Below are 25,631 nucleotides of genomic sequence, written 5' to 3'. Positions count from 1 at the left end.
CCAGCATCAGGGTCTTTTCAAATGAGTCATCTCTTCACATCAGGAGACCAAAGTATTGGAGTTTCAGCTTCAACATCAGTCCTTCCAATGAACATTTAGGACTGATCTCCTTTAGGATGGACTGGTTGGATCTCCTTGCAGTCCAGGGGACTTTCAAGAGGCTTCTTCAACACCACAGTTCAAAAGCATCAATTCTTCAGTGCTCAGCTTTCTTTATAGTCCAACTCTCACATCCATACATGACTACTGGAAAAACAAAATCTTTGATTAGATGGACCTTTGTCGGCAAAGTAATGTCTTTGCTTTTTAATGTCCTGTCTAGGTTGGTCATAACTTTTCTTCCAAGGAGCAAGTGTCTTTTAATTTTATGGCTGCAGTCACCATCTGCAGTGATTTTGGAGCCCCCCAAAATAAAGTCTGCCACTGTTTCCACTGTTTCCCCATCTAATTGCCATGAAGTGATGGGACCAGATGCCACGTTCTTTGTTTTCTGAATGTTGAGTTTTAAGCCAAATTTTTCACTCTCCTCTTTCACTTTCATTAAGAGGCTCTTTAGTTTTTCTTTGTTTTCTGCCATAAGTGTGGTGTCATCTGCACATCTGAGGTTATTGATATTTCTCCCAGCAATCTTGATTCCAGCTTGTGCTTCATCCAGCCCAGAATTTACCATGATGTACTCTGCATATAAGTAAAATAAGCACAGTGACGGTGTACAGCCTTGACATACTCCTTTTCCTATTTGGAACCAGTGTGCTGTTCCATGTGCAGTTTTAACTGTTGCTTCCTGACTTGCATACAGGTTTCTCAAGAGGCAGGTCAAGTGGTCTGGTATTCGCATCGCTTTCAGAATTTTCCACAGTTTACTGTGATCCACACAGTCAAAGGCTTTGGCATAGTCAGTAAAGCAGAAATAAATGTTTTTCTGAAACTCTCTTGCTTTTTTGATGATCCAGCAGATGTTGGCAATTTGATCTCTGGTTACTCTGCCTTTTCTAAATCCAACTTGAACATCTGGAAGTTCATGGTTCATGTGTTGCTGAAGCCTGGCTTGGAGAGTTTTGAGCATTACTTTGCTAGTGTGTGAGATGAGTGCAGTCGTGCAGTAGTTTGAGCAATCTTTGGCATTGCCTTTCTTAGAGATTGGAATGAAAACTGACCTTTTCCAGTCCTGTGGCCACTGCTGCATTTTCCAAATTTGCTGGCATATTGAGTGCAACATCATCTTTGAAAAAGCAAAAAGATACGAACATTTTTAAACTAATTCAAAGTTTGAGACTGCCTAGAAGACTCAGAAGACTCAATCCCTGACTGTAAGTCCTCAAAAAAGCTTTCCCAGTTCTTGTTCTCTTTCCCATTTGAGTAGTCGTTCAAATCTGTAGCAGAATATGGTCAGACGATTGGTTAGACTCCCACCTTATAAGTGTCCTGGACTTTTATGTCCACTGTATCCCAAAGAGTGACCAAACAACCTCCCTGAGGGAGCACAGCAACTAAATGTTAGAGCCAAGACTTGAATCAAGGCATTTGCATCCCCCTTATGCCACATCTGATCTCCACAATTAATAACTGTGATGATGATGGTATTATTTTTACTTTCTCTTTTTCCACAACACAACCTCTAGGGAAACATTTTACTTAGCAATATTAAATTGACATTAGAGTTTAGATATTCTAAAAGAACAACCCATAGATGCTGAAGGCAGAAACACCGCCTTTTACTATCTGAACTGTCAAAGGTCAGAAGCAAAACCCGCAACTTGAGTAACTTAAGAAGCAGTAAATGACTAGAGGGAGAACAACAATGTACGTCTTGGGTTAGTGCTGCCACTGTTGCAGAAATTTAATGGCACCATCTATAAAATAGCAGGGCATTTTTTCATGGCACATGTCAGCAGGCATCTGATTGATACACTGCATTGTTTTCAATCACAGTTTTACGAGGCCCACATTAAATATTGAAAACTGAGCTATATATTTAGAACAGTAATTAGTCTGAAGTAGCCTCTGTGCCTTATCCCCTGTTAAAGTTTTCAAGTAAACCAAGAATGATGAATATTTAATGTACTGTACCTCATTGTCATCTGATAATAAGATTTGTTACAGGGTTATAAAATGTTATGTTAGGTTCTATCAGCACATTATTAATATTATAAAATTCAGCTAGGCTCCCTTGCAGAGCTGCCTGATTAGAAAAAAACAATAGAAGGATAAGTGATATCAACCATTTCCTCCAAGGGCTTAGAAGACAACCAGCCAAGAGATGAGATGTATTTGGGAGCTAGGTGCACTCATGAAGCACTAAAGAGGAAAAAAGGAAGAAGACAATGAAAGAAGTGAAAGCAAGTAAGGAAAGGATGGGGGGGGGGGGCAAGAAAATGGGGCAAATAGAAGAGTTAGAGAGTGGTTAGGTGTGGGGATTATCCAAGGGTGAAATGGAAGTTTGGATAGAAAGAATGCTAAAGACCCACATGTAGATCCTAGGATCTTAGGGTCCCTCTAAAGGGAATCAGAATATGCAACCTTTAAAATATGCCACTTTGGCAAAGGATTCAGTTCAGTTCAATTTAGTCGCTCAGTCATGTCTGACTCTTTGAGAACCCATGAACCGCAGCACATCAAGCCTCCCTGTCTATCACCGACTCCCAAAGTCCACCCAAACCCATGTCCATTGAGTTGGTGATGCCATCCAACTATAGCATCCTCTGTCATCCCCTTCTCCTCCTGCACTCAATCTTTCCCAGCATCAGGGTCTTTTCAAATGAGTCGGCTCTTCACATCAAGTGGCCAAAGTATTGGAGTTTCAACTTCAATATACTGATCTCCTTTAGGATGGACTGGTTGGATCTCCTTGCAGTCCAAGGGACTCTCAAGAGTCTTCTCCAACACCACAGTTCAAAAGCATCAATTCTTCTGCACTCAGCTTTCTTTATATTCCAACTCTCACATCCATACATGACTACTGGAAAAACCGAAGCTTTGACTAGACAGACCTTTGTCAGCAAAGTAATCTCTCTGCTTTTTAATATGCTGCTTAGGTTGGTCATAACTTTTCTTCCAAGGAGCAAGCATCTTTTAATTTCCTGGCTGCAGCCACCATCTGCAGTGATTTTGGAGCCCCCCAAAATAAAGTCTGCCACTGTTTCCATTTTTTCCCCATCTATTTGCCATGAATTGATGGGACCAGATGCCATGTTCTTTGTTTTCTGAATGCTGAGTTTTAGGCCAAATTTTTCACTCTCCTCTTTCACTTTCATCAAGAGGCTCTTTAGTTCTTTGTTTTCTGCCATAAGTGTGGTGTAATCTGCATGTCTGAGGTTATTGATATTTCTCCCAGCAATCTTGATTCCAGCTTGTGCTTCATCCAGTCCAGCATTTCTCATGATGTACTCTGCATATAAGTTAAATAAGCAGGGTGACAATATACAGACTTGACGTACTCCTTTCCCAATTTGGAACCAGTATGTTGTTCCATGTCCAGTTCTAACTCTTACTTCTTGACCTGCATACAGATTTCTCAGTAGGCAAGTCAGGTGGTCTGGTATTCCCATCTCTTTAAGAATTTTCCAAGTTCGTTGTGATCCACACAGTCAAAGGCTTTGGCATCGTCAATAAAGCAAAAGTAGATGTTTTCCTGGAACTCTTTTGCTTTTTCGATGAGCCAACTAATATTGGCAATTTGACCTCAGAAGCTCTATACCTTACCTAATTAAATTTCACTTTCTCCTGTTAATCTCTCGTGTCAATTTAATTTTAGACTAATCAGAAGAACCTAGAAGGGTAGAAAAATATTTTTCCTTCCCCATTACTATGTAACTCTCATTATGCATCCATTTCCGCATTAGGTGCCTTGAGATCAATACAAAAAGAAATATAAAATATCATCTTTAACAATAAAATTTGTCTACTGAACACTGAGATTAATATAAAATTTATGCCATTAATTACATTTATGTGATGAAAAATATTACAGAAATTAAATGTCTCCAAAAACTATATGAGACTGAGAGGAAAATCTTGCAAAATGGCAAAGTAGAAAATAAAATTATATGTTGATATATAAAGAGCAAAAGAAACAAGATCAGAATAAAACACATCAAAATAATCATTATCAGACAAAATAGACTTTAAAGACTTACATGAGACAATGAAGGACACTACATAATGATCAAGGGATCAATCCAAGAGTATATAACATCTGTGAATATATATGCACACAACATAAGAGCACCTCAGTATACTAAAGTATAAACCTACCTAAGGAGGCAAAAGACTTGTACTCAGAAACTATAAGATACTGATGAAATAAATCAAGCATCACACTGACAGAGGGATATACCATGTTCTTGGACTGAAAGAGTCCATATTGTCAAAATGATTATACTACCCAAAGAAATCTACAGAGTTAATGCAATCCCTATCAAATTACAAAGAGCATTTTTCAAATAATTAGGACAAAAAATTCAATAGTTTTTATGGAGACAAAAAAGACCCAGGATAGCCAAACAATCTTGAGAGGGAAAAATGGAGATAGAGGAATCAGGCTCTCTGACTTCAGACTATACTACAAGGCTATAGTCATCAAAACAGTATAGTTATTGGCACAAAAACAAAAATATAGATCAATGGAACAAAGCAGAAAGCCCAGAGATAAGCCCATGCACATATGCTCAATTAATCTACAACAAAGGAGGCAAGAAAAGACAGTCTCTTCAATAAATGGTGCTGGGAAAACTGGACAGTTACACATAAAAGAATGAAATTAGAATATTCTGTAATACCTGTAATACCATACACAAAAATCAACTCAAAATGGATTAAAGACCAACATGTAAGACCAGATATTATAAAACTCTTAGAGGCAGAACAGTTTTTGACATAAATTCCAAGATCTCTTTTGATCCAACTCCTAGAATAATGAAAATAAAAACAAAAATAAACAAATGGGACTTAGTTAAACTTAAAAGCCTTTACACAGTAAAGGAAACCATAAACAAAATGAAAGACACCCACAAAATGGGAAAAAATATTTGCCAATAAAGCAACTGACATGGGATTAACCTCCAAGATATACATGCAGCTCATGCAGCTCAATTAAAAAAAAAATTCAAAAACTAATGGAAGATCTAAATAGACATTTCTCAAAAGAAGACATACAGATGGCCAAAAAGCAGAGGAAAACATGTTCAGCATTACTACTTATTAGAGAAATGCAAGTCAAAACTACAATGAGGTATCACCTAACACTGGTCAGAACAGCCATCATCAAAATATCTACAATGTTAGAGAGGGTGTGATGAAAAGGGAACCATCCTACACTGTTAGTGATAATGTGAATTGGTACAGCCACAACTGAGAACAGTATGGACTTTAAAAAACTAAAAATAGAACTAACATTTGATTCAGCAATCCCACTCCTGGGTATATATCCAGAGAAAATCCTAATTCAAGAAGATATGTGCACTCCAGTGTTCATAGCAGCACTATTTACAATAGCCAAGACAAGGAAGCAACCTAAATGTCCATCAATGGAGGAATGGATAAAGAAAATGTAGTAAGTGTATATATATACATACATACATATATAATGGACTATTACTCATAAAAAAGAATAAAACTGTATCATTTGTGGTGACATGGATGGATCTAGAGATTATCATACTCAGTGAAGTAAGTCAGACAGTGAAAGACAAATATCATATGATATTGCCTATTTGTGTAATCTAAAAGAATGGTTCAAACAAACTTGTTTGCAGAACAGATATGGAGTCACAGATGTGGAGAAAAAACTTGTAGTTACTGAAGGAAAGGAAAGGATGGATATATTGGGAGATTGGGGTTGATAAAATATATACACACTACTATACATAAAATAGATAACTAATCAGAACCTACTGATTAGGACAGGGGGCTCTCCTCAGAACTCTCTAATGACCTAAAAGGGAAACAAATTTTAAAAAAGAAAGGATATAAGCATACGTGTAGCTGATTCACTTTGCAGCACAGCAGAAAGTGATACAGCATTCTAAATCAACTATACTCCAATAAAAATTAATTTAAAATGACAGAGATTTTTCTCTAAAAAGGTTTAAAAACAGGTTTCCTCTAAATGCTTTTTCTATACTTTCCAAATTTTCTGCAAAGGTACATATTGTTTTTTTTAGAATTATAAGAAAGATAAACTTTCTCTTGCCACTGAAACACTACATATAGTGGGCAAAGCCTTTATTTATAGTAAGAACTACCCCATATGTAAAAATGTCTAGAAACAAAAATTTAAAGGAGGTTACAAACCCTATATTAGGAAAACTAGCTGACTCCTAGTATATTATTATATTGTTTTAATCGCAACAGAATTTTTATATAACTTGGTAAAACTCTTTGAAATTTTATCTGGAAGAATACAAAAGCTATAATAGCCAGAAAAATATTTTCAGATTTTAAAAAGATAGATAACTTCAGTCTTCTGATTGACCAGGTTGACACAGATTGGTGATACCCAGCTTTGGCATTTATGGTGAACATGTAAATTAATTCTACCTTCATGGAACAAAGTTTGGCAATATGTATGAAAATTTCAAAGGGATATGCTCTATGACCATGTGATTCTTGATGCCAGTAATTTAAGGGGATAACCAGAAAAGAGCACAAACATGCTCAGAGAAGTGTTTTTTGTTTTTACAGAGTGAATTGAAAAACCAAGAAACAACTTAAAATATTCACCATATGATATTTGCTAAACAAATTATAATTCATCTATACAAAGAAATAGTATATAGCCACTAAAAGTGTTATAGATATAAATTCATGGCATCTTGTTAAGTAAAAGGAGAGACTATAAAACAACATGTATAATATAACCACACATAAAATTATAAGCATATAGAGAAAGATTTAGAGAATGAATCATTTAAGGATATTGAGATTTGAATTTTTCTTTTTGGTTTTTTATATTTTATTCTATTCATTTGTGACCCCATAAGCTTGCATCATTTTCATAATCAGAAAAAGCTGTGAAGCTCATTTAATGTTAAAATAAGTAGAGAGAAAGGAAGACAACAGAGTGTGTTAATATAATCCAGGGAGAAAACATGAATCTAAAACACTCACTTTAGTGAACTGCTTCCCTCTCCTCCTTTATCACACTGTACATGAGAGTCCAAGAAGTTACAAAGCTGAGAAGTTTACAGTTTTGTTTCTTTTTTCCCCTCCTTAAACCTATAAGATGACAGAGGATGAGATGGCTGGATGGCATCACCAACTCGATGGGCATGAGTTTGAGTAAACTCCAGGAGTTGGTGATGGACAGAGAGGCCTGGCGTGCTGCGATTCATGGGGTCGCAAAGAGTCGGACATGACTGAGCGACTGAACTAAACTGAACTGAACTGAAACCTATACCATCAAAAACAAGCAGGAAAATGCCCAGAGGAGAATAGGTTTTACAACTCTGGGTAAGATGTGAGTAACTTCTGCAGAATCGCAAGGGAAAAGAAAAGGATTGGGAACATGCAACAGAGATAGATTTGGGTTTGGTCTGAGAAAGTATATTCTAACGGTAACAGCAAGCTCTGAATTCCCAGAAAACTTTAAAGAGATTGGGACCACTCCTTGTCAAACACGGTCTATAGGAAATGGACTCAGAAGAGTTAGTTCTTTAGGTTACATTCCAATACAAAACTGACTCCATTTCCCTAGAGTCACTTACAAGAGACAGTATCTAGGTACTGACCAGAACGATGCCACAGGGGATTCTGGAAAGACGGGGACTTGAAAGCAATTCCTTTACTCTTCATCCCAATTCAAATCTTTCTCTTTTTAACCAAAGCCTAGGGCTTTTGATGACTGAGTGAACATTTGTGGGAATTCTATGGAAGAGAACCAGTGAGAGGTTTTCCTACTCATGAGCTGGAAAGACATATGGAGACCACTGTTAGAAAACCTGGAGCAAGGATCTCTCCCCCAAAACATAGATCTTGGGAAGGTTTGGCCTGAAGAGACCACTGGATCCAGGGAACCGAGGTCCAAGTATATACCAGACCTCCCAGGTCCCTGTCATGGAGAGGGAAATACCCCACTTGCCCTTCGTGAGTTCTTTTGGCTGGTTTAATAAATAAATGGACATAACACAGATGAACAAGAGAAAAAAAATCAAATCATATGCACAGAGTTCTCATTAAAAAGGACTTAGGAATAGGCTAATGCAGGCAGCATTTATATTTTTGACACAAATAAACAATAAACTTGTAAGAAATTGACCGGGCATAGAAACTTGGACGTTGGGTGCTTAATTAGTTAAGAATCTCAACAGCATTTGGACTTGAGGTAATAAAGAAATAATAAGATTTGTTTATGCATTTCTCACCCATCTCTGGTGATAACCTCCCCCACATGGCAGGTTTATTACCTGTGTCCAGATAGACAGAAAGAATGGTCAAAGTGTCCCTGTTGCATTGGCCATTTCTTATGTAAATTTAATTCAAATAATCATTTTGTTAAAGCATATTTGGGAGGTGGCCTACCCTGAGCTACCAAACTCCAAATGTCTAGAAAAGTTTTTTAGAGGTGAGTAAAGTAACCCTATTCTACAGACTGGTAAAGTATAAGAGACAGGGGAATAGGGAGATTTACTTCAAATAAATAACACCTCATGGGTCAGAGCGAAAGTTCCCTGGTAGCTCAAATGGTAAAGAGTCTGCCTGCAGTGAGGGAGACCCTGATTTAATCCCTGGATGGGGAAGATTCCCCAGAGAAAGAAATGACAACCCACTCCAGTATTCTTGTCTGGAAAATCCCATGGATGGAGGAGATTGGCAGGTTACAGTCCATGAAGTCTCAAAGAGCTGGACAGGACTTCACTTTCACTTTTTCACTTTCAAGGGGCAGAGCGGCCCAAGAGAGGAAGAACAATTTAAAAAAAAAAAAGGGGGAACACAGAACCAGTCTTTGAGAGATTCTAGAACAGATAAGTAATGATCTGGAAAGAAAAAGAAAATTTAGAAATATCTGCATATACTCTCCCTTACTTTCCACTCACCTTGGCCCAAAAATCTTTACAGAGGTAAAAGATGAGGTTTCCAAAGAAACTATTTAGTAGATGAATTTAGGGAGAGAATGTTCAAGGTCACCATTTAAACTCGATTTAGTGGCATGGGAAAAAAAAACAAACTCAGAGTATTAAAATATACGTAAAAAGATAAAAATTATGAGGGAAAAAAGCCGATAATAAACTGGAAGAGGTATATGAGAGATTTAACAGACAAATGAAAGGAGCTCCAGGAAAAAAGAACAAAGAGAGACAAAAATAAAACAAAGAGAGAAGATCTATAAAATTCAAAGTATTCTCAATTGAAATTCCAACATGCTTTTAGTAGAAGTTGGAAAGCTGGTTCTAAAATGTATATAGAAATGCAAACATTTTAGAATAATCAATGCAAGTTTTAATATAAGATCAAATTTGGAAGACTTCCACTCTGATTTCAAGACTTACATGGAAATAAGTAGAGAACACCTAAATGAGAACAGAAAACTTGTTTATTCAGATTTTGCAAAGGAATCAAGCACCACCACTTGCATCTAGTAGAAACTCAAAAGCAGGCAAAAGAGTTGGAAAGCTTTATCATAGAAAAAAGGGAAGGCTTTATGTATGCCCTAATTGGAGATTGTTGGCATGAGGGATCTGGAAGTAGGTATTTTTTGAAATACCTACTGAAGCACAAAAATGCTTCAGGAAATTCAATGGGGAAATGATAAACTTTTTAACAGTTGATATTGGAATATCTGGTATTTAGATATCTTTCATCATTTTGTTGTCCTGTCTGTAAGTTTTCACTAGAAAATATGACTGCTTGCTCTGTACTTTTCTATTATATCTATTTAGAAAAAAAATTAAAAAGAGCCATTATCTGACACTATACAACATGATTAACTTGAAATAGATTGTAGAACTAAAGGAAAGGCTTAAACTGTTTTTAAAATGTACATTGAAGAAAACCCATCTCTTTCAGTTAATGCTTTCTTAAATAAAACAAAATGCACAAGATATAAAAAGAAAAATTGATATTTGGGTGTTGGGGCCCAGGACAGGCTGCCCTAAAATGTGCCTCAATGGCATAGTAAAAATTATGAATTAAAAAATTTAAAAATTATTACTTAAAAAAACAGTTGATGCAAGAGAGACACTTTTATCCTCCTCTTTGTCTCCCTGAAAGCAGGAAATAAATCTCCCATGTGGAAGATGCCCTTCCTGTAAGGTAGGAAGACATGCTTATCATCAGAGATAGGGAATTCACAGCTGAGTAGCATATAAACCAAACTTATAATTTCCTTACTCATTTACCACCCAAGACCAAACTGCTCAAATTCCTAAGTTTCTCTGTCTTGTCAGTTCCTCACAAATTTAATGTTTCTTTGTGCAAAAAGATATAAAAACTGCTTGCGCTTGGTCATACTCTGAGCATCATTCCAGGTATATGAAATTAAATTGACTTTTCTCTTGATAATCTCTTGATATTTTTATTATTAGTCCTGCCACAGGAACTCAAGAAATGTAGCGTGGGAAATTTTCCCCTCCCCAGAATGGGTTTATTAAAATTAAAACCTTCTGTTTTTTGAAGTTCACTATTAAGGAAACAGACTAGAAGAATATATTCTCTATACAGATATCAAGCGTAGGACTTACAACAAGAATATGGAAAGAGTTCTCATATTTTGGTAATACAACAAACAATCCAAAATTTATGGACAAAGATTTGAACCAATCCCTCTAAAAGAATATACACTAAAGGGCAAAACACATGAAAAAAACCCTCAATATTATTGATCATGAAGGAAACGCAAATTAAAATCAATGAGCTAGCACCATATGACCACTGTAATAGCTAAAATGAAAGAACCTGACAATACCAAGTGTTGCCGAGAATGTGGAACACGTAACACTCTCATAACAGTTATCAAGGATGGAAAAAGGTACAACTACTTCCATTATCAGTTTGTGTGTGTGTGTGTGTGTGTGTGTGTGTGTGTATGTGTGTATGTGTATGCACACGCTCTGTCAAGTCTGACTCTGTGACTCCATGGACTGGAGCCCTCCAGGCTCTTCTGTCCATGGAATTTTCCAGGTAAGAATACTGGAGTGGGTTACTATTTCTCCTCCAGGGATTTTCCTGACCCAGGGATTGAATCTGAGTCTCTTGCATCTCCTGCATTTGCAGGCAGATTCCTTACCAACTGCACCATCTGGGAAACTGGCTAATAATTTGATAGTTTCTTAAAAAGCTAAACATAAACCTACTAAACAACCCAGCCAACCTACTCCTAGATATTTACCTAAGAGAAGTGAAAATGTATTCACATAAAACATTGTACATAAGTGTTCACCACCAATTTATTTGTAAGGAGACAACCATGATGTCTTTCAACAGATGAGAAGATACAGATTTTTCCATTGAATGGAAGATCCTTCAAATTAGAATGTTCTTCAATGGAACATTCTTCAAAAATAAAAAGTAACAAACAGGTGATATAAGTAACAACTTGAATGAATCTCAGATTTATTATTCTGCATGGAAGTATCCAAATTAAAAAAGAGTACATACTTTATCAGTTCATTTATATAAAATTCCATTTAAATATAATTCTGCTGACAGAAAGCAGATCAGCAGCTGTCTGTGGATGAGAATGGAAAGAAATAAAATTCCAAAGGAAGAAAGTTTTTGAGAGTGATGCAATTTGCCAGTATTTTATTATGGTGGTCGCAATTGTGATGACATGTCTTTCAAAACTCATGAAATTGTACATCTTAAATATGTGCAGTTTATTTTGTATAACATGCCTAAATAGCTTTAAAACATGAATAAAAATGGTTTAAGAGATATACAGAAAACCTTATATCCTTTGAATGGGGAATTAGTATATATTTTAAATGCTATACAATGTTTCTGAAAACCAAATTTGTGCTTTCCACAAAGAAAACATTTTAAATTCCAAATCAATCTATATAATTAAATGAAACTCATATATTACATAGGCTATATATTTTGATAAATAATATTAAATGCTTAAAATATTTGATAAAAATTTCTGGTAAACCCTTAAACTAGAAGGAAATTATAAACTAGAAAAAAAAAAACCTTATACTAAAATCTAGAGCACAAACCAAAAACTCTACTGAGGAAAAAAAAATCTATGTTTAATATCTTTATCATTAAAGAAGAAAGATGAAAATAAAGGAACTTAGAATTCATCTTTGAAAAACTAAAAAATAAATCAGGAAGCTGAAATTCATATGATGATGGGATTTGATGAAAATGAAAACAAAGAATTTACAGGAAAAATAAATAAGCTCATCTCAGGGAAAGAGAAACACATGCACACATACATAAGTGATCAGGAATTAAAAGGAAAACCTAACCAGAGGCAAAGGAAAGATAAAGAGAATTACAATAGAAGAAATATTACAGGCAAATGTATGGCAATACTTTTGAAAACTTAGAGGGAATGAATAATTTTCTCAGCAATATAAAACATCATGGTTGACTTAAGAAATAATGTACATGAGAATGCAATGTATGACAAATTGATATTTCATTTCAGAGTAGAAAGGATGGATTTTTTAAAATCACATTGATATAAGTACCATCCACCAGGAGCAAAACAAAATGGAAACCTAACTTACATAATATCAAGTAAAGACAGAATAGAGTGGAGTGGGAGAAATAAATAAAAATCCTGCAAAAAAAAACTTAGGTAACTTCATGTATAATTTCATAGTAAAGCAGACTCTCTTATTATAACTAGAAAAGGAGGGTTTTAAAAACCACAGTTCCCTATAAAAGTTTAAATATTTATAGCAAAATATGAAAGTCCAATGCTGAGGATGGAAATTTAGCACACATAATATAAAAATACTCTTATGAATTGACAAGGAGACTCCTCAAGAGAAAAATAACCAAGGTTATGAATAGAAATTCACAGAAGAACAATTCCAAATAGCAAACGGAATATGGAAAAAGCTTAAAATCACTACTGGTAAGGAAAACATGAACAAATCCAACAGTCAGTTATGATCTTATAAACATCACTAGCAAAAGCTGAATAACAACTATTGCCTGTGTGGGTATGGGAAGAACAGGGTCATTCTAGTATGTTGTCAGGCTTCACTGGTGGCGCAGATGGTAAAGAAACTGCCTGCAATGCGGGAGGCCTGGGTTCAACCCCTGGGTTGGGAAGAGGCCCTGAAGAAGGGCATGGCAACCCACTCCAGTATTCTTGCCTGGAGAATCCCCATGGACAGAGGAGCCTGGCAGGCTACAGTCCATGGGGTCACAAAGAGTCAGACACAACTGAGCAACTAAGCACAGCACAGCATGTTTCCACTTTGGGAAATTTATTCCATAAAGATAAAGTCTCAATATATAAAGATAGGTAGTTTACAGATGTTTGATGCAACATGGCTTTGAAGCAACAACAACAACAAAAAAAACAAAACAAATAAGAACCACTGGATACAAATAATAATTATCAATTTAAGTAAGTGTGAAAATTGCTCAGTCGTGTCTGACTCTGTAATCCCATGGACTTTACAGGCCATGGAATTCTCCAGCCCACAATACTGAAGTGGATAGCCATTCCCTCTTCAGGGGTTTTCCCAACATAGGGATCAAACTGAGGTCTCCCACATTGCAGGCAGATTCTTTACCAGCTGAACCAGTAGGAAAGCCCAAGAATACTAGAGTGGGTAGCCTATCTCTTCTCCAGAGGATCTTCCCGACCCAGGAATCCAACCAGGGTCTCCTGCACTGCAGGCGGATTCTTTACCAGCTGAACTACTGGGGAGTCCCGTCAATTGAAAGGGGGCTAACTCAGTTACAATAGTTCACATTATGAGATATTTTGCTGCCGTGATAAATAATTAACTAGAATTTCAACAATATTTCTCTGAGTGGCAAAAACATAATATAAAGAAGTGTGTGTATCAGCTTAGCGTGTGTTTTGAAGAGAAAAACTGATGACCGTGGATTAAACAAAACTGAAAGTGAAACTGTTAGTTGCTCAGTTATGTCTGACTCTTTGTGATCCCCTGGACTGTAGCTCATCAGGTTCTTCTGCCATGGAATTTCCTAGGCAAGAATATACTGGAGTGGGTTGCCATTCCCTTCTCCAGGGGATCTTCCCAACTCAGGGATCAAACCTGAGTCTCCTGCATTGCGGGCAGATTCTTTACCATCTGAGCCACCAGGGAAGCAGATAGTGGTTTCTTCCAGAAATTCGGGGGTCAGTAGTTGCTGGTACTAATTCAGCCACACAAAATGCTATCAGGCGCCCAGATTCTTATGATGTCACTACTAAGGTTCTGGTTCTTCTCTTCACACTTGTTCCATCATGACCCAAAAATGATATTGTCATTTCAGAATTTCCACTTCCCAAGAAGGATGAAGAAAAGAAACTAAAACTAGTGAAACCAAAGTCATCCTATTTATCAGAACTAAGACTCTCCCAGAAACATTGCAACAACTCCTCCTTGGGTATAGCTGAGGAGTACTGGGACCCTTGCCTAACCCATCCCCCACAGCAAGGACACCCGCTGTAAATTGAAATTTTAAGCTTTTTAGCCTCTATTATTAGATAAAGGCTCAGGAAAAGATGTTTTATAATCTGTAGCTCTTACAAAAATACATTTGCACAGTATAATCTTATTTTTGTAAATCAATGACAAAAACTCTATATGAATATGCATATATGCTTTTGTCTATGATTATATGAGCATGAAGAAAAACACACATCATACACAGTTAAGCTTTTATGCGTATTTCCTCAAGACAAGTTGTATGGATGGAGAGACATAAAAAGAAAGAGGCAAATCAAAGAAAATATCATTCACTGTAATGCGATCATATGTGTGCATTTAAATAAAATAACATATAGCAATAATTATTATGTTTCTAACATATTATTATATTGAAATAGTAATTTATATCATACATACTGATATGTATGATAGTTATACATAATGAGATGCCATTTTTTTTTTAGAAAATATATGTGTTTGTATGTGCCTACCAAAATAATATCCAGTATTCACTGAGCTCTTACTTTGTGCTATACACATATATTCAATGACATATATCTTTTAATCCTCTCAATAAGACTGTGAGATGAGTACCTTGTATTATTCCCACTTTACAGATGTGGGAACTAAGGCCTGGATTTCAGTGGCCTTCCCAAGATCACCCAACAGGTAGTGAAAGAACACAAGTCACATTAATGGTGATCATCCTGGAGGTCCGATAACGGTAGGTGGCCAGAGAGAAAGGAACAGAGCTTCCGTTATTTACCACGGAACATTTTCCCTACTTGAAGATAAGACTGTGTTTTAAAAACAAGTTTTGTTTTGTTTTTTAATTTGACCTACATTTTGCCATAAAAGTGAAGCAATTTTGTTTCCTTTTCTCTCCCTGTCCCATTATTTAAATTTATTTTCTCCACTTATTTCTCTATGTTTCCTTAGTTTAATTTCTGGCTCCTAACACTGTTCAGTCTCCTTAATTTTTCTCTCCCATCCTCAAAATAAGGTAAATTCTATCCCCTATGCCCTCACACACATACACACAAATCCTAAGGAGAACAGAAACCAAGCTCTCTAGTCAAGCTAATAGAGAATTACACATGTCAGAAAAATGCATTTTGATGTGAAACAGATCTGAATGCAAACTTCTAGAGAACTAGACCATCAAGAATTATAAGCAAGGTGAAAAGACAGCCCTCAGATTGGGAGAAAATAATAGCAAACGAAGCAACAGACAAAGGATTAATCTCAAAAATATACAAGCAACTCCTCCAGCTCAACTCCAGAAAAATAAATGACCCAATCAAAAAATGGGCCAAAGAACTCAACAGACATTTCTCCAAGGAAGACATACAGATGGCTAACAAACACATGAAAAGATGCTCAACATCACTCATTATCAGAGAAATGCAAATCAAAACCACAATGAGGTACCATTATACGCCAGTCAGGATGGCTGCTATCCAAAAGTCTACAAGCAATAAATGCTGGAGAGGGTGTGGAGAAAAGGGAACCCTCTTACACTGTTGGTGGGAATGCAAATTAGTACAGCCACTATGGAAAACAGTGTGGAGATTTCTTAAAAAGCTGGAAATAGAACTGCCATATGACCCAGCAATCCCACTTCTGGGCATACACACCAAGGAAACCAGATCTGAAAGAGACACGTGCACCCCAATGTTCATCGCAGCACTGTTTATAATAGCCAGGACATGGAAGCAACCCAGATGCCCATCAGCAGACAAATGGATGAGGAAGCTGTGGTACATATACACCATGGAATATTACTCAGCCATTAAAAAGAATTCATTTGAATCAGTTCTAATGAGATGGATGAAACTGGAGCCCATTATACAGAGCGAAGTAAGCCAGAAAGATAAAGACCATTACAGTATACTAACACATATATATCGACTTTAGAAAGATGGTAACGATAACCCTATATGCAAAACAGAAAAAGAGACTCAGATGTATAGAACAGACTTGTGGACTCTGGGAGAAGGCGAGGGTGGGATGTTTCAAGAGAACAGCATTGAAACATGTGTATTATCTAGGGTGAAACAGATAACCAGCCCAGGTTGGGTACATGAGACAAGTGCTCAGGCCTGGTGCACTGGAAAGACCCAGAGGGATCGGGTGGAGAGGGAGGTGGGAGGGGGGACTGGGATGGGGAATACATGTAAATCCATGGCTAATTCATTTCAATGTATAACAAAAACTACTGTAATGATGTAAAGTAATTAGCCTCCAACTAATAAAAATTTAAAAAAAAAAAAAAAAAAGAATTATTTGAGGAGGGTGAGCAGACAATTTGCCTGGGGTACCATCAGGCAAAATTTATTGTCAAACACAGTAAAAAAGAAAGAGAACCAAGACAGGGAGTGAGAATGCCTTCAAAGTCCCGGTATTAAACTGGGATTGGAATGCTGCACTCCAGTGTCAAATCCCACAGCAAGATGAGAAAAATTTTGACTCAGAGAGAGAAAATCTCTTCAGCCTCTTAAATCACTAGATCCTTGCCTCCGCTTAGCTCCTGGCTTTGAGCATGTTCCCAGCTCCAGTTGGAAATGGTGATAGGAGTGGATTAAACACAGTTGGGCTTTTACACTTAAACCTTGAGCATTAATGGTTTAGCAAAACAAGGTTTTCCCATACTTTCAAGCCCAGCTATTGATAAGCCCCCAAGTTTAACTCAACTGTAGGAAATATACACGTGTGTTGGTCATAAACTAGAGTACACATCTCAAAGCAGAATCAGGAAGCTAGGAAAATAGCCAAGTCAAGAGTGCCTTGGCTAGAAAAATAGTATTTTCCGCATTTTTGCTGGGCTTAAAAGAAAAAGTTTTCTTAACATCAACTTAACAAATATACTAACAATGAGACATTTAAGGGAAGTGAGAGATATCTTTTAAATGAATCTATTTTTCAAAAAGAACCACACTTGCTATCTATTTTACATATGGTAATGTATATGTTTCCACGTTACTCTCAATTCATCGCACCCTCTCCTTCCCTCACTGGGTCCACAAATCTGTTCTCTATGTCTGCATCTCCACTGCTGCCCTGCAAATAAGTTCCTCTGTACCATCTTTCTAGATTCCATATGCATGTGCTAATACTCTGTGTGGCGCAGGAAGCTCAATCCAGTGCTCTGTGACAACCTAGATGGGTAAGATGGGTTGGGAGGTGGGAGGGAGTTTCAGTAGGGAGGGGAAATATGTATATCTGTGGTTTATTCATTTTGATGTATGGCAGAGGCCAGCACAATATTGTAAAGCAATTATCCTCCAAGAGGAAAAAAAAAAAGACACCACACACACAAGTGTTAATATCCTCTACCACAGAAAAAAGCTATTTCAATTAAGCATTCTCAAAAAGTCTGATCACTGAACATGAACTTATTATTTTTTTGTTGTAACAAATACATAGAGATGCTTTCCTCCACAGTGGGTCCGGTTTCAAAAATATTATTTGTGCTTACAACTTGTTCCAAGATTCTGAGTAAGGTTTGACCCTAGGTTGCAATATCTAGTATCCATACTTCTCTTTATACCCTTTATCTGGAAATTTATCTGAATTCTCAAAAGACGGTGGGAGTGAGACATTGAAAATGGCAATAATGCTGTGAAAACATTAGTAACAAAATATAAAATGGTGTTTCCCTAGTGTAGAAGAGCATACTTTGGGAGACAGGGGACATACTTGGGCAAACTTGGGGAGATGGGAGGGACGAGGGGCCTGGCATGATGCAGTCCATGGAGTTGCAAAGAGTCGGTATAAAAGAAAATTCACCAGGATTCTCCTACGTGCTAAAATTTTGCCATTCTTACTAAAATACTCCTAGGAATGAGATTCCATGGTTGTTTCCCTCTGGAGGCATTACTATGGGGAAAGGGAGGAAGGGGCTTGAACACAGTGAAAAGATATTTGAATATAGTGGGCAAAGAGAAGTGTAACAAGCACATGGTGAAAATGAGTGAGGATAAATTTCCTTCTTTTTTTGGAAGGAAATAACAACCACAGTAATAGATAAGGCACTCACTGTGGGCCAGTCATTATATCAAGTGCTCTGCTTGTAACCCACATGTGAATACTTTTATTCCTTTCATTTTCAAGATGAGGAAACTGGGCCTTTAAAAAAGGTACTTGTCCTTGGTCACACAGCTAGCAAGTGGCAGAAGTGAAATGCAATCTCCCTGTGGTCCGATTCTCAAGTCCTTGCTTTTAATCACATTAGAGGAAAATGTTGCTCAATATTAGATATAAACAGAATAGAAAACTTCTATAAAGCGTGCACATAAGTAAGAGAAGAGAGAAGAGAGGAGGAGGTAAGAAAGCGGAGAGGGAGAAAGGGAGAGATGGGGGAGAGAAAAGAAGACTTACCTGTACAACCACAGGAAGTCACCCGGGATAATGCAGATTATGCTATTTCCAAGCTAGATCACTTGCTTGCATCCTTCGTCTACCAAACTAATTCAGAATTCTCTTCCTATCATATAGTCTCTTCACATACACACACACACACACACACACACACACACACACACGTGTGTGTGTATGTATGTATGCATACTATTTATTCCCACAGGTAATTCAAAATCTTTGTTAATGAAGTAAAACAAGGAAAAGGGGCCAAGCTATGAGATTCAAACTGCAGCAAAGTCAAAGTTGGATTGATTTTGAGCAGTTGTTAATTAAACTTCACCTGGACGAGCTGTCTCCAGAATTCAGACCAAACTAAACAACCATGAACATATATTACTCCATTTCCATTAAAATCCACTCTGTTAATTCTGCCTGAAATAAACAAGGCCCTGAGCCACTCTACCTGCCCATTCATTTTTCAGCAGCCCAAGGGGAGTGTAACAGAGAAACTGTGTCCAGAGGATCACACAAGCTAAAATCTATAGAATCAAGAATTTTTATGATATAGTCTCTATATCTGCTGGGTCTTTGTTTTCTTTTATTGACAAAGAACAGAACTGTCTCTGCCTATCTTGAGCAAAACAGCTTTATGGGGAGTATATAGGGTCAGTGGAAGAAGTAAAGAAACTACTAAATAGCCAATCTTAAAAGAAAAACAGGAAGCAGGGATCCAATCAGCAGGATCTGATCAGCAATTAGGGTGACAGCCCAGCAAAGCAGATGTTCTGATCGTCTTTTGGTGTTAGAATCATTTACCTCAATATTTAAAGTCCCCAAGTGAGAATCAGCCCAGTTGCTTTTATTTGGGTCATTCACTGACCTTTGACTGGGAAGAGCAAGACAACTCATTTGACAGTCCCACCCAGAAGCTATATGAATGAGGGAGAAGAGGCAATTATCCAAATAAAAGCTGGGGAGAGAGTTCCCCAAAGAGGGAAAAGAGTAAAATGGGTGATGAGTTTCAGAGGTAAAAATCCAATACAGTAGTCCTAGGCTTTGATTTATCTTAGTGAACTTCCAAAGACCATCCCCAAGGTAAGAAAATGCAAAAAGGCAAAATGGTTATCTGAGGAAGCCTTACAAATAGCTGAGAAAAGAAGAGAAGCAAAAGGCAAAGGAAAAAAAGGAAAGATATACGCATCTGAATACAGCCTTCCAAACACTAGCAAGAAGAGATAAGACAGCCTTTTTAAGTGAACAATGCAAAGAAATGGAGGAAAACAAAAGAATGAGAAAGACTAGAGATCTCTTAAAAACAAATTAGAGATACAAAGGGACTATTTCACACACAGATGGGCATAATAAAGGACGGAAACAGTATGGACATAACAGAAGCAGAAGATATTAAGAAGAGCTGGCAAGAATACACAGAACTATACAAAAAAGATCTTAATGACCTGGGTAACCATGATTGTGTGATCACTCACCCAGAACCAGATATCCTGGAGTGTGAAGTCAAGTTGGCTGTAGGAAGCATCACTAAAGCTAGTGGAGATGATGGAATTACAGCTGAGCTATTTCAAATTCTAAAAGATGATGCTATAAAAGTGTTGCACTCAATACACCAGCAAATTTGGAAAACCCAGGAGTGGCCACAGGACTGGAAAAGATCAGTTTTCATTCCAATTCCAAAGAAGGGCAATGCCAAAGAATGTTCAAACTATCACACAATTGCACTCATTTCACATGCTAGCAAGGTAATGTTCAAAATCCCTCAAACTAGGCTTCAACAGTATGTGAACAAAGAACTTCCAGATGTACAAGCTGGATTTAGAAAAGGCAGAGGAACCAGAGATCAAATTGTCAGCATTTGTTGGATCATAGAAAAAGAGAGAATTCCAGAAAAAACATCTACCTCTGCTTCATTGACTACAACAAAGTCTTTGACTGTGTGGATCACAACAAACTGTGGAAAATTTGTCAAGAGATAGGAAGAACAGATCACCTTACCTGTCTCCTGAGAAACCTGTATGCAGGTCAAGAAGCAACAGTTAGAACAAGACATGGAACAATGGACTGGTTTAAAATTGGGAAAGGTGTATGTCAAGGCTATATATTGTCACCCAGCCTTTTTAACTTACATGCAGTGTATATCATGCAAAATGCCAGGCTGGATGAAGCACAAGCTGGAATTAAGATTGCCAGGAGAAATATCAATAACTTCAGATATGCAGATGACACCACACTTATGGCAAAAATAGAAAAGGAAGTAAAGAGCCTCTTGATGAAGGTTAAAGAGGAGAGTGAAAAAGCTGACTTAAAACTCAACATTCAAAAAACTAAGATCATGGTATCCAGTCCCATCACTTCATGGCAAATAGATGGAGAAACAATGAAAACAGCGACAGACCTTATTTTCTTGGGCCCCAAAATCACTGCAGAAGGTGACTGCAGCCATGAAATTAAAAACACTTCCTCCTTGGAAGAAAAGCTATGACCAACCTAGACAGCATATTAAAAAGCAGAGACATTACTTTGCTGACAGAAGTCTGTATAGTCAGAGCTATGGTTTTTCCAGTAGTCATGTATGGATATGAGAGTTGGACCATAAAGAAGGCTGAGCACTGAGGAATTGATGCTTTTGAACTGTAGTGTTGGAGAAGACTCTTGGGAATCCCTTGGAGGAGATCAACCAGTCAATCATAAAGGAAGTCAGTCCTGAATATTCACGGGAAGCACTGATGCTGAAGATGAAACTCCAATACTTTGGCCACCTGATGCAAAGAGTTGACTCTTTGGAAAAGACCCTGATGCTGGGAAGGATTGAGGGCGGGAGGAAAAGGGTACAACAGAGGATGAGATGGTTGGATGGCATCACCAACTAATGAACATGAGTTTGAACAAGCTCTGGGAGATGATGAAGGACAGGGAAGCCTGATGTGCTGCAGTCTATAGGGTCGCAGAGTCAGACACAACCGAGAAACTGAACAACAGCAACAATTGTTCTTGGTCTGAGCTGTGTTCTTTTGTTCATATTCCCTTTCTCTTTTCTTCTCTCTCTCCCTTTTTCTCTCTCTAGAAAGGGAGGGAGGGAGATGAGATGACGAAAGGAACATCTAGAAAGAATGGCTTTCAACAGCATCCAGGGCAATAATTCTGTCTTAAAAGAATGAGCTTATGACACAGGCAATTTTTAAGACTTTGGGTTTAGCAACTTAAAACAGCTATTTTCCAAGAGGATGAATTTTGATGAATGTGGGGCTCTTTGTTGGGCTAACACCTTGATATGCAAATCTTGGGGAGAAGATGAAGAGCACAGTATGTGTAAGAGAAAAGAATTTAGAATACAGTGAGAGGAGAATATGGAATGGGAATCAGAAAGTATATTTGGCTAGCTGCAAATCCCAGACTGCTCAGACATGTAAACTGAGGCTGCCTCTTTGGGAAAGCAATTTATGGTCTGTGCACCATGAATGAGCTCTCAGAGGTGATCAGCAAAGCAAGAGTGGAAAGCAAAATAATGGAGTACACATGTAGAGGGCAATCTAAGATTAACAGAGTGTCTGCCTTAATATCTGGTGGCCTCCCAAGTTGAGTATGTCACTTCTAAGGGACGGTCAAATTTCTAGGCTTTGGATTCAAAGACATACCCCTCATTCTTTATAATATATTCCTCTCAAATTGAGCCAGATGGATTGGTTTCTGGTTTATTTCTATCAAAATAATTCCAGTGTAAGACAAAAAATTTCAGTGAAGCTTTGGGATGAAAGTTGATGGCCTGGCCAGGAAGCCCAGAGGACAATGCCAGCAGGGTACAGCCTGGATGCCAAGATGGAACATTAGATGCAAGGAAGGAGAAGCCTGGGAGGAAGGAATCCTGCTATAGAAGCTTTAATATCAGAAACAATGGGGATGGAGATGTGAGCATGTGGGCAGAGGTCAGCAAGATGTGACTGTTGATTTGACTCACAAGCTAGACCAAGCATCAGAGGCTCCTCACCCGCTAGCCCCATTCTTGGAATGTGCGCTCCACTTGCCTTATCCACACTAGAAGCTGCCCAAGGACAGAGCCTGCAGATAGTCATATGGTGTTGAGATCATCTGGAATTTGTATGTAACTGACCCAGATAGGTCCTCTATATAAACTTTTAAGATTTGACAGGCAGGTGCAAAAGACTGCTCATCTTGCTTCCCCATGGCAAGCCTCATAAATACATTCTCTTGTTCATTAACCCTGCCACCTACAATTTGGATTGGTCTTCTTCTCTCTTTACTTTCTTCCTGCCTTTCACATATGGGGGCTAGTTTCAGATTATACCCAGGAAGCTCCCAGGGAAGTTGTGAACCAACAGAGTCACAGAGTAGCAGTTCTAATCAGTTTACAACTCAGGATAATGGTAAATAGAAGCAGAGATCCAAAGCGTGTAGGTCTGGTGGACATTCTAATGCTATCCCCACAGCCTGTGTTGGGCACATCCTAACACTCCTACCAGCCTCCCTCAGAGTGTGAGCACCCTGAGTGATGTGAAGAGTCGTCAATACTTTTCACAGCTCATGAGTGATGAGCGATTACGGTGATTAACAAGGATACCAGGTCCATGTGCATGATGAACTTGCAGCTTTGGACAGTGAGGAATTATGGTAATTAGCTATTCAGTGATTAAAAGTTCACTGAGTAATTCAAAACCTCGGCTAATGTGGGAAAAGAGATGGAGAGGGGCATGCCCACTGCAAGGGGAGTGGGTGCTGATACAGAGCCAGCTGATACAGAGCCACTAACGTGAGAAGCAAGAGATGAACATCAATTATCATTAACTTGGTTGCATCCACAATGACCCATAATAAACTTAGCTTCCCTGACAGAGAGAAAGGAGGATAAAAAGCAGTAATTAGCAAATGGTCTTGTTTGTGGAGAGGAGGGACTGAAATCTTCTTTATCCTGAGAAAATAGGATTAACTTTAAAATATCCCCATTAACTCTGTTCTAGTCATATTCAAGGATGGTTGAGTCTAAGAATTACAGAAATGGCATAGAAAGGACCTAACATAGTGATTAAGATGTTAGGCTATGGGGTCACATACATTAAGGCTAATTATGTTGTTCTACTTATCAGCAATGACATTGTCAAGTTTACTCTAGGTAACTAAGTGATTCTTACCACTGAGTTGCTAAAGGCTTCAATAAGAAAATGTTCATAGAGTTTAGAAATGTGACCATCATGTCATACTCAAGAAATACCATTATCAATAACAACAAAATGATCTTTAAACCACTCTGTCATTGCAATTTCATGGGATTAACTTACTTTTATGTGCCCCTGTGAAGTCTCTACTGTTTGTACATATTTAACAGATTTATAGTTGATATGATACTGGGGAAAATCAATGATGGAGTTGAGATTCCAAGTGTTCTCAGGTAGCTAATATGATAATCCAACTCTGATGTAATGAAATAGAATGCTGTGACTTATTCTAGGCCAGATACCATCTGACCACTAGGCATATGAAGACGATTAAGAACTGGTCTCTGCTCTCAGTAAGCTCAAAATATAGTTGGAAAGAAAGATGCATATACCAACAAATATTATCTCCTTGTATAAGCATAGTTGTGGGGTCATTACCAAAGGAAGGGTATGTAAACCTCCAAAGAATGGGAGGGAAGAGGAAACTGAGGGAGCCTGATCTTAGCTGAATACAGAGAAAACACAATATGCAAAGGAATGAAACAGTAAATGGCATGACATATTTGAGAAACTTTAGTAAAAAAGATGATTAGTGAATGAAAGGAGGAAAGGATAGGGAAATATAAGCTGGGCAAGATGTTGAGAAGCCTCAAGTGTTATGCTAAAGAGCTTGGAGTTTTTCTAGAGGAGAGCAAGGAGCAAATTAATAGCTTACTCAAGAAATACAATTATTAGGCACCTACTACATACCAGACATTTTCCTAGGCACTGAAAATATAGCTGGTAGCAGACAAGAGTTCTTGCCCTCCTAGACCTTATATTTTAATGGAAAAAGGGATAGACAATGAGCACATAAATTAATAAAACATTTTTGTTTTCAGTCATTATTAAGTGCTATCAAATAAACTACAAAGAAGGTGTAAGAGGCTAAAAGAATAGTGATGCAGATGGAGATAATACTGAAGCCAGTATGCTCTGCATTTGCTTCTCGGAGAAAGGAACATTCATGCCAACACCTGAATAACAAGAAGAACCAAGATGGCAAATTTGGTAGCACAACTGTCCAAGATGTAGAAAATGTAAATTCAACTACTCCTTAGTTTAAAAGAGAGAAAGAAGGCAATGGATTTGGAGCATGTGAGGAAAGGAGGACTGGAAGGAGACACAACTAAAGAAGATAGGACCCAAATATCACTGCGCAAGGCTTCTCTGAGCGCACCATGGGGCTAGCTAACCTTGTGGGCATTTCTGGAACTCTGCTGGCATGCTTTTTGTTAGTGGCAATAACATAAATTACCTCCTGATATTGAGAAGGTCGAAGTTGGGCTTTCTGTATCACACAAGATGGTCCACACACCAAAAAGCTGTTAGTCATCCTTTCCAATGTCCCAGTGAACATTCATTTAGATAAACTGCTGCTTACAACTTTCTGAACCTAGAACCTAGATCCATTTTTGTATCATAATATAATATTTTTACATAAATTTTTAATAACTTCTAAATTTCCCAGAAACACAAATAA

The sequence above is a fragment of the Odocoileus virginianus genome, chromosome 3 (assembly GCF_023699985.2).
Source record: "Odocoileus virginianus isolate 20LAN1187 ecotype Illinois chromosome 3, Ovbor_1.2, whole genome shotgun sequence".
Lineage (NCBI taxonomy): Eukaryota > Metazoa > Chordata > Mammalia > Artiodactyla > Cervidae > Odocoileus > Odocoileus virginianus.
Note: the sequence above shows the minus strand (reverse complement) of the source record.